Source organism: Papio anubis, chromosome 2, assembly GCF_008728515.1.
Source record: "Papio anubis isolate 15944 chromosome 2, Panubis1.0, whole genome shotgun sequence".
Classification (NCBI taxonomy): Eukaryota; Metazoa; Chordata; class Mammalia; order Primates; family Cercopithecidae; genus Papio; species Papio anubis.
Window position 1 is genome coordinate 186,199,213 of NC_044977.1, and position 16,193 is coordinate 186,215,405.

Genomic DNA, 16,193 nt, shown 5'->3' on the forward strand with positions numbered 1-16,193 from the left:
TCTTCCCTCCAGCAAACTGTAGCTGAGCTACATCAGAATTCATATTCTGTGCTGTACTTTCTGTTAAAATGATGAGCTATATCCCTTTTCCGAATTAAGATAAGAATTTTCACTTGTGCTCTGAAATCTACTTCTTGGCCAGGTGCGGTGGCTCACGCTTGTATTCCTATAACTTTGGAAGGCCAAGGTGGCTGGATCGCTTGAGGTCAGGAGTTTGAGACCAGCCTGGCCAACATAGTGAAACCTCATCGCTACTAAAAATGCAAAAATTAACCAGGCGTGGTGGTATGTGCCGGTAGTCCCAATCACTCAGGAGGCTGAGGCAGGAGAATTGCTTGAACCCTGGAGGCGACCTGAGATCATGCTACTGCACACCAGCCTGGGTGACAGAGTGAGACAAAAGAAAGAAAGAGAGAGAGAGAGAGAGAGAGAGATAAAGAAAGAGAAGGGAGGGAGGGAGGGAAGGAAGGAAGAAGGAAGGAAGGAAGGAAAGGAAGGAAGGAAGGAAGGAAGGAAGGAAGGAAGGAAGGAAGGAAGGAAGGAAGGAAGGAGAAAGAAAGAAAAAGAAAGAAGAAAGAGAGAGAAAGAAATCTACTTCTTATTATCTTCTCAAGAACTTTACTCTTACATCATAAATGTTATATTTTCTCTAAAATAATTTCTATCAGCGTAAATGTGCTGTAATATATTTTACCTTTAACAAACCCTTATGGATTTGATGTTTTCTGCTCTTCAGAAAGTAGTCCATACATTCTACCTTCACCTTTTTCCTCCTGTTAACTCCAAACACACTCTAATCAGGAATCCCTTCCGCTCTACACTGAATCCACTTACCAAAGTTACCAACAAGCCTCATGAACCAAATCTAGTCATCAGTTCCCCGTCTTTATATTATTTAACTCAGAACAGAAGCAGCATTACCAGAGTGCATTATTCCTGCTTTGATAAGCTTCCTTTTTTTTTTTTTTTTTTTGGTTTTCAATGCCTTGTCAGTTAGGCCAAAGATTCTAAGTTCCTAAGGGGCATCATTTCATAGTTGTTTTACATGTACATTTCCAGAGAGTAAGATCTTTCTCAAAAAAATTATTGACGTGGCTTTTTTTGTGGGTAAGTAGTGATATCGAATCTGTTTTCTGGGAAATAAACAAAATTTAAGATAGTTGAGGCCAGGCATGGTGACTCACTCTTGTAATTTCAGCACTTTGGGAGGCCAAGGCGAGAGGATCACTTGAGGTCAGGAGTTTGAGATCAGCCTGGCCAACATGGTGAAACCCTGTCGCTACTAAAAATACAAAAATTAGCCAGGCGTGGTTGTGCACACCTGTAATCCCAGCTACGCAGGAGGCTGAGGCACAAGAATTGCTTGAACCCAGGAAGTGGAGGTTACAGTGAGCCGAGATCATGCCACTGCACTCCAGCCTGAGGGACAGTGAGACTCTGTCTCAAAAAAAAAAAAAAAAAAAAAAAAAAAAATTAAGAGAGCTGTACTGACAAAAATACTACCAGCTTTTTAAAATTTATTTATTTGTTTATTTATTAGAGGGAGTCTTGCTCTGTTGCCCAGACTGGAGTGCAGTGATGCCATCTTGGCTCATTACAACCTCCACCTCCTGGGTTCAAGTGATTCTTTTGCTTCAGCCTCCTGAGTAGCTGGGATTACAGGCATGTGCCACCACACCTAGCTAATTTTTGTATTTTTAGTAGAGACAGGGTTTTGCCATGTTGGTCAGGCTTGTCTTGAACTCCTGGCCTCAAGTTATCCATCTGCTTCGGCCTCCCAAAGTGTTGGGATTATAGGCAAGAGCCACGGCACCTGGCCCATGTAAGTCTTTAATCCATCTTAAGTAGATTTTTGTATATGGTGTAAGAAAGGGGCTTTCTAGTTCTTTAAGATGCGTCACTAAGTTATCGGTTGGAAGTTTTTCTACTTTTTTGATGTAGGTGCTTATGACTATACATTTACCTCTTAGTATTGCTTTCACTGTATTCCATAGGTTTTGATATGTTGTATTTCCATTTTCATTTGTTTCAAGAAATATTTAAATTTTCTTCTTAGTTTCTTCATCAATCCACTGGTCATTCAGGAACATATTGTTTAATTTCCATGTATTTGTAGAGTTTCCAAAATTCCTCTTGTTTTATTCCATTGTAGTCAGAGAAGATACTTGATATTATTTCAAGTTTTTTGAATTTTTAAAGACTCATTTCGTGGCTTAACATATGGTCTTTCCTTTCGAGTGATCTACCTGCTGAGGAGAAGAATGAGTATGCTGCAACTATAGGATGAAATGATCTACAAATATCTATTATATCCCATATTAGTCAGGGTTTGCTAGAGAAACAGAACTAATAGGATATATATATATATATATATATATATGTTTACTAAGTGTTGTTTTGTTTTGTTTTGTTTTGTTTTTGATGGAGTCTTGCTCTATTGCCCAGGCTGGAGTGCAGTGGCACAATCTTGGCTCACTGCAACCTCCACTCCCAGGTTCAAGTAATTCTCCTGACTCAGCCTCTTGAGTAGCTGAGATTACAGACACGCATCACCACACCCGGCTAATTTTTGTATTTTTAGTAGAGATAGGGTTTTACCATGTTGGCCAGGCTGCTCTTGAGCTCCCGACCTCAAGTAATCTGCCCACCTCAGCCTCCCAAAGTGCTGGGATTACAAGTGTGAGCCACTGCACCTGGCCTATTAAATATTAACTTACATGATCACAAGGTCCCACAATAGGTTGTCTGCAAGCTTGAGGAGCAAGGAGGGCCAGTCCAAGTCCCAAAACTGAAGAACTTGGAGTCTGATATTCAAGGGCAGGAAGCATCCAGCATGGGAGAAAGATGTAGGCTGGGAGGCTAGGCCTGTCTTGTCTTTTCACGTTTTTCTGCCTGTTTTATATTCAGTGGAAGCTGATTAGATGATGTCCACCAGATTAAGGGCAGATCTGCCTCAGCCCACTGACTCAAAGGTGAATCTCTTTTGGCAACACCCACACAGATAGACCCAGAATTAATACTCTGTATCTTTCAATCCAATCAAGTTGACACTCAGTATTAACCATCACAGGTCCATTTGGTCTATCATGCAGATTAAGTCTGATGTTTCTTTACTGATTTTCTGGCTATATTATTTGTTAAATTCTCAAAGTGGGATGTTGACATTTCCAGCTATTATTGCATTGGGGATATCTCTCTTTAGCTCTAATAATATTTGCTTTATATATCTGGATGCTCCGGTGCTGAGTGCATATATATTTATAATTGTTATATCCTGTGGCTAAGTTGATCCTTTTGTTATTATATAATGACCTTCTTTGTTTTTTAATAGTTTTTTGTTTTCACATCTATTTTGTCTAAGTATAGCTATTCCTGCTCTTTCTTGACTTCTATTTTCATGGAATATCTTTTTCCATCTCTTTATTTTCAGTCTATGTGTGTCTTTATAGGTGGAGAGTGTTTCTTGTAGGCCACAGATTATTATTCTTTTTTTTCTTTTTTTTTTTTTTGAGACAGAGTCTCGCGCTGTGTCACCCAGGCTGGAGTGCAGTGGCGCGATCTCAGCTCACTGCAAGCTCCGCCTCACAGGTTCACGCCATTCTCCTGCCTCAGCCTCCGAGTAGCTGGGACTACAGGCGCCCACCACCACGCCCGGCTAGTTTTTTTTTTTTTTTGTATTTTTAGTAGAGACGGGGTTTCACCATGTTAGCCAGGATGGTCTCGATCTCCTGACCTCGTGATCCACCCGCCTCGGCCTTCCAAAGTGCTGGGATTACAGGCTTGAGCCACCGCGCCCGGCCAGATTATTATTCTTTAAATCCATTTAACCATTCTATGCCTTTTAATTGGAGAGTTTATTCTGTTTATATTTAATGTTACTGATAATTAAGGACCCCTGCCATTTTGTTATTTTTCTTACTGTTTCGTGACCTTTTCTTCCTTCGTTCTTTCCTTCCTGTCTTCCTTTTTAGTGAAGATGATTTTCTCAGTAGGTTTGCTTCAATTTCTTGCTTTTTATTTTCTGTGTGTGTGTTTGTTTTTTATTTGAGGTTATCATGAGGCTTGCAAATAATATCTTATAACTCATGATATTAAAGTGAAGAAAACCTAGCACTGATTATATAAACAAACAACTAGCAAAGACTCAAAGAGAAAACTAATAAAAACTCTACACTTTAAAAATATGGACTACTTCACATAATTGCATGTTATTCTTTGACAGGGGCCATGGTAATCATCTCTGTATGATTCTACTTTTATTATATGTGCTGCCAAAGTAAACACTTTATTATTTATGTGAATAAATTAAATTCTCCAATCAAAAGACATAGGGTGGCTGAATGGATTAAATAACAATATACAACAATATAATTCCTGCAAGAGACTCACTTTAGCCTCAAGGAAAAACATAGCCTGAAAGTGAAGGGATGGCATAAGATATTCCATGCAAATAGCAACCAAAAGAGAGCAGAAGTGGCTGTACTTACATTAGACAAAATAGACTTTCAGTCAAGAGATGAAGAAGGTCACTATATAATGATAAAGAGGTCAATTCATCAAGAGCATATAACTATTGTAAATATATAAGCATCCAACTTTAGAGCACCTACATACATAAAGCAAATATTAACAGAACTGAAGGGAGAAGGAGATAGCAATACAATAGTAGAAGACTTCAGTACCCCACTGTCAACAATGGATAAGTTATTCACTCAGAAAATCAGCAATGCAACAGCAGACTTGAATAACACAATAGATCAACTGTCCTAACTGACAAATACAAAACATTACATCCAATAGCAGCAGAGTAAACATTCTTCTCAAGTTTACATGGAACATTCTCCAGGATAGATAATATGTTAGGCCACAAAACAAGTCTTAACAAATTTAGGAAGATTGAAATCATATCAAGTATCTTTTCCAACCGCAATGTTATGAAACTAAAAATCAATAACAGGAGGAACTTTGGAAAATTAAAACATATGTGGAAATTAAACATACTCCTCAATAACCAAATTACTTATTCTGGTTCAGAGAAGAAATCAAAAGACAGTGAAAACAGACACACAACACATCAAAACTTATGGAATGCAGCAAAAAACTTCATTCCCTATGGGGGAAATTTATGGTGATAAATGCCTATGTCACGAAAAAGAAAGGTAGAAAGAAAGAAAGAAAGAAAGGAACAACCTTACTTTATATTCAAGAAACTAGAAAAATAGGGAAAATGTGAATCTAAAATTGACAAGAAGAAAGAAGTAAAAATTAGAGCAGAAATAAAGGAAACAGAGATTAGAAAAACAACTTAGTCTCCAGGAACACTCGGGCTGGTGGGCAATAAGGGTGTTAATCACATTTTCCTAGTCCACCTTAGAGAAGACTGTTGCCGCACTAGTTGAAATGGTTCCAATAGCCTCCCTTGCAAGACACTTCAGATTCAAAGAATTTTCTTTGTAAAAGCAGCAAGGGAGGTGTCACAGTTTTCCATTCAGAGCAACAACTTTAAATTTTTGCCATGGAAAATTCGGAGAAGACAGAAGTGGTTCTCTTTGCTTGTGGTTCCTTTAATTCTATCACCAACATGCACCTCAGGTTGTTGGAGCTGGCCAAGGACTACATGAATGGAATAGGAAGATATAGAGTTGTCAAAGGCATAATCTCTCTTGTTGGTGATGCATACAAGAAGAAAGGACTCATTCCTGCCCATCACCAGGTCATCATGGCAGAACTTGCCACTCAGAATTCCAAATGGGTAGAAGTTGATACAAGGGAAAGTCTTCAGAAGGACTGGATAGAGACTGTTAAGGTGCTAAGACACCATCAAGAGAAACTGAAGGCCAGTAACTGTGATCACCAGCAGAACTCACCTGCGCTAGGAAGGCCTGGATGAAAGAGGAAGTGGACTGAACAAAGACAAGATTCTGATCAAAAGGAATCCCCTAGAGGCAAAGATGAAAGGTGCGCCAAAGGTCCATCTGCTGTGTGAGGGTAGATTTCTTGGAGTCTTTGGTGTTCCCAGTTTGTGAAGAGTGAAGATATCATCCAAATCATGGCAGATTATGAGCTCATATGTATTACTTGATATATATTACCACGGGAAATTCAGATTAAATTGGAAATGATGCTCAGAAATTCATCTATGAATCTGATGTGTTGTGGAAACACCAGAGCAACATTCATATGGTAAATGAATGAATGACTAAGGACATCTCATTCACAAATCTGGAGAGTCCTCAGAAGGGACCAGAGCATTTACTAGTTGGCACCAGATCTTGTCCAATAATACACTGAAAAGCACAATTTGTACAGCTCTGAGAGTGAAGACAGGAATGTTGGGATCATCCTGCCCCTTTGCAGAGAAACACTGCAGAAGCTAAGGCATAGGAATTCTACAGCATGATGTTTTGGACTTCCCTTTTGGGGATTTGAAACAATCTGAGTATTGGTAACGGGGGCAAGAAATTGTGATCCGTAGCATAAAATAAAGCTTAAAAGTGTAGTAAAAATCAGTGGTAAGTTAAAATCAGGATTTATTTTTATTAGAAGTTGCTAAGATGAATGTTTTCCACATGTTTTGGTTTTTTTTTTTTTTTTTAGAATGTACGAATCTCTTTATCTTTAAGCCAAGAGATTAGCAGCACACTAAAACCAGAAGAATTTTCAGTGAAACTAGCTAGAAATAAGAAGTAGAAAAGTACATTGAACTCTACCACATAAAAGACACAGAGTGTGAAAAGTAAAAGTTCATTTAAAATTCTAACTTTGGTTATGAAGGGAATTGACATTTTCTGGCTGCCTGTTGCTGGGTAATCAAGAGCCAGGATAGACAAAGGAAGGAACTCTTATAGTGGTGATCTTGTAAAATGCACCATTGAGAAATCATCCCCAGTTATGCAAAATAATGATTGTGAATTTGCCTGGCAGAAACGTTGCACCAATAGTGAGTTTTCTGTGGCACACATCAGAATGGTCGAATAAACTTTGGCAAGACTTAACTGCCCAGAGCTCCACCTTTGGAGGCAGGGAGTGGGGTCCAAGCCCTTGTATGTTTAGAAAGGTATGTAGATATTTCTGATGCCCACCAGAGATAGAGAGTTGCTGCCTTACAGGTTACACACATTCACTTAGCCTTTTGTGAATCATGTTCTGGCCCTGGCCATCTGCCACCTCTTTATCTTCAGAAACAACTTCAGAGATAACATCATGCTGCCTTGAAATGAGAAAATTACAGAGAATGAGGGGTCTCATTCAAGGAATTTCTAAGTCTGAATGCTCTCAGCCTTTATTGATAGTTTAATCAAAAGATCTGAGTGGGGCACAGTGGCACATGCTCTGTAATCCCATCTACTTGAGATGCTGTGGCCGGAGGGTCTCTTGAGCCCAGGACTTTGAGACCAGCTTGGGAGAAACAGGGAGAGTTCATCTTAAAAAAACTCGGGAGTTTCTGAAGAGCCCTGCTCTTTCTCTGTTCCAGCCCACTGTGAATCTGCCATTTGTGAATTTAAGCAGAAAAGGGATCTGTTTTCTTATACTTTTCCTCTTCTTGCCCTTTTGTATGAAGTTTAACTAAAAGTAGTACTCTCAAATCATTAGCCATAGCTGTATGGTAAAAACTGGGTAAAATTTCATGGAAGTTCTACCAATTGGGAAAATGAAAGACTAGAAATAGCTTTTTGTAAAATAGTTTCAGGGTTTGTGAAAATAGTTCTGCGATAGAAACAGGACTAAAATTAAATTTCTAATGAAAATAGAATAATTTGCTTTTTTGTAATTTCTATTTCTTACCTATACCACCCCAGATTAAGGGTTTGAATTGCAGAAGAAAAACATAGAATTGTGCAATTGCATAGTCAGACCTGAATCTACAGTTTAAAAAAGGAAAATGTTAAATAAGGTTAAGCAAATGTTTATGCTATAGCTCCCAGCTTATTCCCACTAAAGCCATCGGGCCAACTCCCAAGGACAGGGAAGGCGAAAAGCCCCACAGCTAGCAGGTTTCATTATCCATCTGCTGAGTGAATGAAAGATTGGAATCTCAAATTCTAGAGATGCGAATCATTTTTCTACTCCTTAGCCTTTTGGAGTTTAAGAGTTGAAGCAGCACTGAAAAATAACAATTGAGCAAGATGAAGCTATTATAACTGAGTTTTAGTTTCTTCTGGGCAAACTCTAGTTCATCTGAAACTTCTTTCATACTGTCATGCCTTCCTACTTAGAAGTGCCCGGGCCCTGCTCACCTGTGACAGCACTGACCTCAGAACCTCACTGGATGAGGCACGTGCAGGAGGCCTGGTAATGGGGAAATGGAGCAACAACGTTATACAAAGAACAAGTTGCTTGGTTTTTTCTCCTAGTTCTGAGGATGCTGCTGATGCTGCCACATAATAGTACAATTTTGGGTGTCCTCCTGAACAGAACTTCCCCTTTGAATAATGGAAATAAGAACAATGAACTTCGTAGGAGAATAAATACTGATAACTGTTGTGACTTTCTTTAGGAAGAAGAAAATATGTCATTGTTTATTCCCTACTTCATCATCTACGTAATTTGCTTTTGCAATGTGAATTTAGAGGAAATATGTGATGCTGGTATTGTGTTTTGTTTGTTTTTTTGATGCTGGGGTTTTTATTTGTTGTATACTTTACTCTGTATATTGTGTAATTTGAATGCAACAAACAAAGATGCAGGAAAAGTCCTTTATTGGCATCTTCAAAAACAATTTAAAAATCAACAAAACTGAGTTGGTTTCTTTTGAAATAAACAAAATTACCAAACCTTTAGCTAGACTAACCAAGAAAGAAGAGAGAAGCCTTGAATAAATGAAACTGAAAATGAAAGAGATGTTACAACTGATACCTCAGAAATACAAAGGATCATAAGTGACTATTGTGAACAATTATACTCCTAGTTTCTGGAACGCAAAGTAGCAGCGATGTCTTTATTAACTAGGACTAAATGTTCAATTACCCCATATGGTAATATACTTGTAAAAAGGATCATTGTGTGTTAATTGTTCTTGGCCAGAATATCAGGTGATGGAGAATAGTAATATCATCTTAAGAGAGTTGACAGCAGTAAGAAAAAGATATTAACAAATGTTATTAAGATAAGATTATAATTTTTGATTTTATATTTATATCATTAAACTATAAATGATTTTACATTTATAGTTTCAACGGCTGTCATTTTAAAAATGTTTTTGTATCTACAGCTGAGGCAGCATATGTATTTTGGAAAGCAGAATACCATGCTTAGAAGTTAATAATGCAAACTTAGTCACTTACTAGCTCAGTGACATCTGATGACTCAATTAACCTCATTGTGCCTTGGTTTTCTCATGCATAAAGGGGAAAATAATAATAGTGCCTTTATCTTATGGAGATAAAGTAATGTTTTATGGAGTTAATACCAATACAAATCTTAGAAGTGTGCCTGGCGTATAGTAAATGTTACATCTACATTAGTTCTAATTATTTGTAGAGAGAACATTAGTATTCTGGTCTTAGCTCTGCTGCTCTCTGATTATCTGTAATCTTGGGCAATATATTCTGATTGCTGAGCAGCCTCCATTTTCTTCTGTAATAGGTGCATAATATTTCTTTATAATGTTTTAATGAGAAAATGGATACAAAACTATACATAAAAAATTCCACGATTTAAACATTTATTTATTGCATAGTATAAAAAGAATATGTGATCTCCGGTTCCATCCATGTTGTTTCATATGACTGGATCTCATTCTTCTTTATGGCTAAATAGCACTCCACTGTGTATATATAACACATTTTCTTCATCCAGTCATTTGTTGATGGACACATAGGTTGCTTCCAAATCTTGACTATTATAAACAGTGCTGCAACAAACATAAGACTGCAGATATCTCTTTGATATACTGATACTGATTTCCTTTCTTTTGAGGATATATGCACCCAGTGGTGGGATTGCTGCATTGTATTTATGCTAAGTGAAATAAGCCAGGCACAGAAAGGCAAACACTTCATGTTCTCACTTATTTGTAGGAGCTAAAAATCAAAACAATTGAACTCGACATAGAGAGTGGAAGGATGATTATCAGAAGTTGGGAAGGGTAATGGGGGTCGGGGGGAGGTGGGAATGGTTAATGAATAAATAAAATAGAAAAACTGAATAAGACCTAGTATTTGATAGCACTACAGGGTGACTATAGTCAGTAATCACTTAATTGTATACTTTTAAGAGCATAATTGGATTGTTTTTAACTCAAAGGATAAATGCTTGAGGGGGTGGCTACCCCATTCTCCATGCTGTGCTTATTTCACATTTCTTACCTGTAACAAAATATCTCAGGTACCCCATAAATATATGTACATCTACTGTGTACCTACAAAAACTAAAAATAAATAAATAAAAAGAATGTGTGAAAATTATGGAGAAGAACAACAAAAAGAACGCTCTAACATATAGAGAACAGACCAAAGATGATATAGTCTTGATTGATAGTTTGAGATAGTTTTTAATTCCATTCCACCAACCATTTTTTACTTCCTTCTTTCTTTCCTCTCTTCCTTCTGCCCTCCCTCCCTTCTTTCTCTCCTTCCTCTTTTCTTCCTCAGTAGATATTCAATAATTTATCACACATTTGCTGAGAAACTATACTCTAACAGGCCCAGTGCTAGCTACAAAAGCATTCTCCACACATGGGAGAGTTCAGGCAGATAGTAAAGAACTAGCCACACTGAACATCCATGGATGAGTGGGTAACACAGATAATTTAATCTTCAGGTTTGAAGTTTCACAAATTAGTGGCCTCAGGATAATTTGTGTGGCTTTTAAAAAATACAAATTTCTAGACCCCACTTCTTGATTCTACCAACGGGAATTCTGAAAATGAGGGAAGGGAAATTGCAGAGAGAAATGGTCTATACTTTCTAACATTTCACCAAAGAATTCTGATGCGGCAGGTCCACAGACCTTGGCCAGTTTGAAAATTTATTGAAATATCTTATAGTTCATTCCAATGTAAGTATATGATTAATCATTTTTAAATGATTAATTTTTTATTTTTAAAAGATAATTTTATATAAACCAAAAAATATTGTCATTATTGCTTTCTTAATTTCAGCATGTGGGTATTGTGATATAGGTTCCTTTCCTGATTTTCCAAATACAATGTCATCACTTAAAATGTAGCAATACTAATCACAATAGTAGAAAAAGAAACACATTCCAGCACCTTCTATACCTAGATCCAGAATTTTTGTCCAGTGATATCAATCACCTTGTTCCACAAATCTAAATTTGAGATAAATCCTCTTTTTTTGCTTAGGTGGTTTTGTTTCATTTTTATTCCACATCTGAATTAGTCCAAACTGTTGATAACAAAGGAAAGAGGTGAAGAAGTATAACTTGATTAGCCTAAATCCATTCCCACTACGAAAAAGAGCATGGAGCCAGCCTGTGAGCAATGGTGAGTAACATCATCATTACTAACAAATGTGGGCCATTTTTAGGTATTCCAATCTTGGGCTTCAAAGTCTAAAACATTAAAAAATAAAAGAATACAATTTTTTTGTTTAAAGCAATGCTGGTTTTCTAATGGCTCAAAGGTCAATCATCGGCTTATGTCTAGTAAAAATGAGGATTACGTGTTATCTCTTTTAGAACCAGAAAACAAGATAATATTGGAATGCAGATTGTTAGAAATGAGGCATTTTTGATGTGTCTGATTATTCTCTCATTCAACATATGTCTAACCTGTGTGATTCTTCTGTTAAATAATATCTAGGCCAACTAGAAATCTACACAATATTCCTAGGAATGATTATTTTCTATGGGTTTCAGAGCAAGTACCAAAAATGTATAAATATCTAACATTTATTTTTCATTTCCTGAATGCTAAAGCATGTGAGCATCTTGGTCTATTATATTTAGTCAAGAATATCTTTCCACTATTTCTGCATTAAACATTAATGAGTAGATTCCTTTGGAAATTTGGCATTTTGTCCTGCACTAGAATTAAAAAAGTTTTCTCCTCAAATAACTGGAAACAGCGTGTGTTCTGTTTATTGCTTCACTTCAAAGCCAGCCTCATAATTCCTTTCTGATTTCGTCTGGACAAGTTCAAATTAGCTACTACATGACTAGCCCAGACAGCCTTTCATAATCAAAATTGGTTGGCAAATGGTAAGACCTTTGGCTACAACTGTGTTTTCCTGTGCTGTTATTAATTGTCTAGCTTAGAGGAAACTGAGAGTTGTACAACTGCTCGTTTTCTAATGAAGTTTCTTAAAATCATAAAATGGTATAGTAGAACAACAAAAAAAGGCGCTCTGAGGATAAATTTCATCCTGTGTTTCTGTGGAAATAACTAGATTTTGGTTGTATTTTTCCCCAATCTGTGAGACATCAATGCTTTTGGAAAAAAAAAGAGTTATTAGATTAAAAGATATTAAAAATTAAGCTCCATATTTTATTAAATTCAGCAGAAATAAAATTGTCAGAATGCCGTGAAAGGTTTTTAAACATTTGCTCTCACTTTCTGTACTGATTTAATCTCATATTAGTAACAAAAATTTTCAAAACTGGCATCATTCTGCGGGTCATGTGTTGCATAATAGTAATACAGTTGGTTTCCCTCATTTAATATATGGTGTCTCTGAGACTCCTGGAGGAGTCTCAAAATCACAGAGACAATTGCTGGCAGAAATAGGGCTTGATTTTATGATCTTCAATGCATAGGCCAAAGTACTTTGTAGTAGAGTGAGCTGCTTCAACTACTAACTCTTAATGAAGATGTAAGGAGAGCCTAGAAGACTCAAATTCAGGCACCTGTGCAAGTCACTGCCAGAGTTCAAATTGATTTTCAGTCTTGTATAAATTCCAAAACATGTAGGTGTTGAGTTCCTGGACACTAGCCTCAGAAACTTTTGACAGATAAAAAAGTACTTTGAGCATTTTTAATATAAATTTTATACTTTATTTTAAAATTAGAAGCATTAACTTTGTAAAATAATTAATTTGGATGACTGTATAATCATTTCAAATTTTGACTTTGCCTGGAAATTCAAAGGATAGCAAGTTCATGTGATTTATGCATTTCTTTTTCTTCTTTCTTTCTCTTTTTTCTTTTCTTTTTTCTCTTCTCTTTTCTTTCCTTCCTTCCTTCCTTCCTTCCTTCCTTCCTTCCTTCCTTCCTTCCTTCCTTCCTTCCTTCCTTTCCTTTTCTCTCTCTCTCTCTCTCCCTTCCTTTCCCTTCCCTTCCTTCTTTTCTCTCTTTCTTTCTTCTTCTTTTTTTGATGGAGTCTCACTCTGTCACCCAGGCTACAGTGCAGTGGCACGATCTCAGCTCACTGCAACCTCTGCCTCGTGGGTTCAAGAGATTCTCCTGCCTCAGCCTCTCAAGTAGTGCACACCACCATGCCCTGCTCATTTTTGTATTTTTCGTAGAGACAGGGTTTGCCGTGTTGGTCAGGCTGGTCTCAAACTCTTGACCTCAGGTGATCCACCCGCTTTGGACTCTTAAAGTGCTAGGATTATAGGCAAAGGACTGTGCCCAGGACTTTCTTTTAAAGAAAATTTCTGGATACAGACTGATATTCAAACTGACAGCACTGGTTTTGTCTTTTTAATTAAATCTTCCTTGGGAAATAGACTATCTAACTGACACTGTTAATTTTTATAAATATCACTAACTATCAGAAGATTTTTGAAAAATGAAACAGCTCCAGAGATAAGTCTGCATGCGGAAAATGTCTGAACTCTTAGATTACCCAGTCAAGCTCTAGTTCTCATCTTGATCTGCATGTTACTGATTGTCAAATTAGAAGAGTTAAGTTAATTATGTTGTCTACCTTCTAGCATATACTCATAAAAGTATGTATAAGTATTTAGTTTCTAACTTACCAATACATTCATATATTAATGTTCTAAATGTTAGTTTCTGAGTAGTATATTTCTAACTTACTTTGTAATTTTCCAAAGGAAAAAAATTCTATAAATGGTTTCAAAGTACCCAAATTATTAAATAGACATATTTTATATATAAGATACCTCAATTATAATACATAGAGCATGATAGAAATTTACCATCATGCTTAGCAGTGTGTGAATGTTTACAACATGCACAGAATTCCAGGAAAGCAAAGATAAGCCTGACTCATTCTTAATTGAACCAGGGATTACTTCATCCCAATGGGCAATGCCTTTCTGTTAAAGTAGAATGAATTCTCTTTCAGTTCTATAACAATAGCAAATCTTATCACTTTGAAGGCTGTAGAGGGCAAATAGATGGATATCTTAGGCACACTAGGCTTCAGACCAATTAGCTGTAGTCATTTAATAATTATTCAAAGGCCTGTTAATCCCAAAGTCTGTGCTCTTGTCACCAGAAACACCAGAAAAACAATTTTTTAATAGTTGATTTGATAAGCAATAATTGCAAATCATTTATCTTATTTTATTAATTTTGAATACACAGTAGTCAATAAGAAGTTAGAATAAATAGTGGCCCATTGGGAAAAGTCACGATAATGGATGCTAAGAACCTGATCAAGAGCTTAAATAAACCAACAAGCGTGGAATCAAAAACTTCCATAAGAAAATCCTAGTTGATGAACCTATTTTGTTGATTTGCAAGGGTTATCGTTATTGATACCTCTCCCTCAATATGACAAAGGGTCTATAGAATGGCATCAACTTTTCAGCAGATCAGTGCAGATTTATCGTGGAGCTGATGGAGGCAAATTTCTACAGACTCTTCCTAAGGCCTGGGAGGATCCCTTTTGCAACCATGTGGTCTTATGTTGTTATAAAGTTTACAAACTATTCTTATCCTTTAAACTTCTTTTTTGTTATTCTTCTGTTAATGAAATGTGCCCTTGGAGTGGCCATAGGGAAAACGAGTTGGGAACACATTTAGTTTCCGTTTACTGCAACATGTTTATGTAGGTTGCATTTAGTGGAGACAAAAGTATTTGAGTGCTATACACCAGTGGCAATGAGCATGCAGACCCAGCACACAGAAACCATCTCTGCCTAAAGGAATCAGGGTTTTTTGGACTTATGGATGGTACCAGGGTTGGGGCAGATATAAAGTAAGCCTGCTGAATAACTTTTTAATCAAGAACATAAAGTGCTAAAAAATATAGGAACATATACAGAGACTCGGGAGCCAGCTTGAAGGGGCTCCCAATGGCCATGTATGAGATAATCTGATGACCAAAAAATTAAATACAGTAATGAATTATAAATCATTGAATAAATATAAATTTATGAATCTACATGATAATAAATGAATAAGCTAGTAAGTAACTGGAGGAAAAGAAACATGTGCAATAATAAGGCAAGTGGATTAAAATATTAGCTGTGGGTAAATCTGGATAAGGGTCTCTACAGTTATTCTTTTACTGTGTTTATTTCAAAACAACTCTCTGTAAGTTGGAGGCTATTTTCAAATTAAAAGTTTTTTTTTTTTTTTTTCTAAGTAGGTTACTGCTAATTTCTCCTGTGCAGGAGTGATTTTCAGGAATACGCCTATGGCCACTGTGTCCACTCATCCAGCGATGTGACCTCATAATGTGATAAAAATGGGTCCTGTATGACTCAGCACACAAAATATAGGCTAGTAGAAAGAAAAAAACATGGTTTAAAATGCATTAATTCAGAAGATAATGTGTAGGAACTTTTTCTATCAGCTGTAACAACTGACATTTAAGTTCTTATTAGTTCCTAATGCATAAGAAGATCTCTCCTTATAGAAATATAATTGGTATTGCGGGGTATGCAAGTATAAACATAATCTTTATTTCAAAGTTTGGTTAGAAACTATGCAAAATAGAATGTACTGTAATATCTGTGTTTGATGGGGTCAAATGTGAAGTAATGCTATAATAGTGAGTATATCTGTGAGTGAAAATTTATATCTTATATATCCTAACATATGGGATCATGTCTGTACATATCTCCTTTTACCTTGCCCTGACAAGTCTGGAACTTTCAGATAAAACAGCATGCAAAATTGCTTTTGACACAGAGAAATGGTCTGAAGAAAAAAAGTGTTCCTACATTTTGTATCAATGATTCAATTCATATAATATAGTTATTACTTGATCATACAATTAGGTAACCCAATACACCATGTCAGACAATTTCAAAAGCATTTGAGTTGCTCCTGTCTATGGCATATGGAATAGTGAGTTATAAAATTGAAAGAAACT

The 16,193-nt window shown here is 36.5% G+C and overlaps 1 non-coding gene and 1 pseudogene across 1 annotated transcript; one reads left to right on the forward strand and one right to left on the reverse strand.

The window, feature by feature from the left end:
- Positions 1–4,177: 4,177 nt before the first annotated feature.
- On the reverse strand, positions 4,178–4,284 carry LOC116273925. The gene has a single exon (XR_004182428.1). It is a non-coding gene; the product is annotated as a U6 spliceosomal RNA (small nuclear RNA).
- A 643-nt stretch (positions 4,285–4,927) lies between these two features.
- On the forward strand, positions 4,928–9,738 carry LOC110742672 (annotated as a pseudogene).
- The last annotated feature ends 6,455 nt before the right edge of the window (positions 9,739–16,193 follow it).